Source organism: Wasmannia auropunctata, unplaced genomic scaffold, assembly GCF_000956235.1.
Source record: "Wasmannia auropunctata unplaced genomic scaffold, wasmannia.A_1.0 LD336106.1, whole genome shotgun sequence".
NCBI lineage: Eukaryota > Metazoa > Arthropoda > Insecta > Hymenoptera > Formicidae > Wasmannia > Wasmannia auropunctata.
The window spans coordinates 242,513-243,690 of record NW_012026784.1 but is presented as its reverse complement, the minus strand read 5'-3'; the positions used below and the strand labels follow the sequence as shown (position 1 = coordinate 243,690).

The following is a 1,178-nucleotide window of genomic DNA, read 5'->3' as shown; positions in this document are numbered from 1 at the left end:
GATAATTGTTAATTATAATTAGGATTTAAAAATCAAAATGAACTATTGCATTTGTTTAAGATCTATTATTTAATAATCGGGTTTTAACGATGATATCTGAGATCTGTTTGTATGTAAATTGTTAATTAAAACTGAGAAGTCGGACTAAACAATTACATTTGTTTAAAGTATATTATTTAATAATTGGATAAAGATATCAATGATCCACTTTGATAATTGTTATTTAGCATTAATAAATTCAACGAAATAAGTTCTAAACCTCTCACATTATCCATTTGTTTATAACGCAATATTTAACAAGTTAACGATGACATCTGAGATCTCTCTATGCAATAATTGTTAATTGGGATTTAGAAACCGGTCTAAACTATTGCAATTGTTTAAAATCCATTATTTAACAATCAGGCAAAGATATTAATAATTCGTTTGTTTGGTAATTGTTATTTAACATTAATAAATCAAAGGGAAATTATAAATCTCTCTTGCTATCTGTTTGTTTATAATGCGATATCTAACAAATTAACGACGATGTCTGGAATCTGTATATGCGGTATTTGTTAGTTAGGACTTAAAAATCGGACTGAATTATTACAATTGTTTAAAAGTCATTATTTAACAATCTGAGTAAAAATATTGATGGTCCACTTGTTTGATATTTGTTATACGTTACGCTGTTTGTTTAACGCTAATTTGAAACAAATTCCATGCTCTTATGTTATTTTCGGTAAACAACAAAGGTATAATTAATACATTATGCGTATCATGTGCTTTATGGAACTCAGTCGTTAAGGGCTGGCAGAAGAGACAGGCAAACTCATTTACACTTCATTTGCACTTCATTCATGGTGCAGATAATATCTGTATTTTACATTTTATTTTTTAGATTATTTTATAACAATAAAAATTAGTTCAAAACAAATTACCAAAAAGTAATGAGATCCTACCAAAACTCTTTTTTAAAAAAGAAAAAGATTACGCCAAGTATATAAAAAAGTATCGTATGTTACATCCTTCCTAAACCAAAAATATTATTTTAACAATAAAGTTATCCAAAAACAAATATGAGATCATACAAGTTGCCAAGTATTTGATTAGACATAGAAACAAAAATTTCTTTTTAAAACCGTTTAACCATTCAAAAGTACATGCAGCAAAAGTTTAATGCCAGTCTTTCCAAA

General features: G+C 26.7%; 1 protein-coding gene across 1 annotated transcript in view; it reads left to right on the top strand.

Annotated features, from left to right (window-relative positions):
- LOC105450746 (protein Skeletor, isoforms B/C) overlaps positions 1-1,178 on the top strand; it is a 173,318-nt gene that overhangs the window by 132,039 nt on the left and 40,101 nt on the right.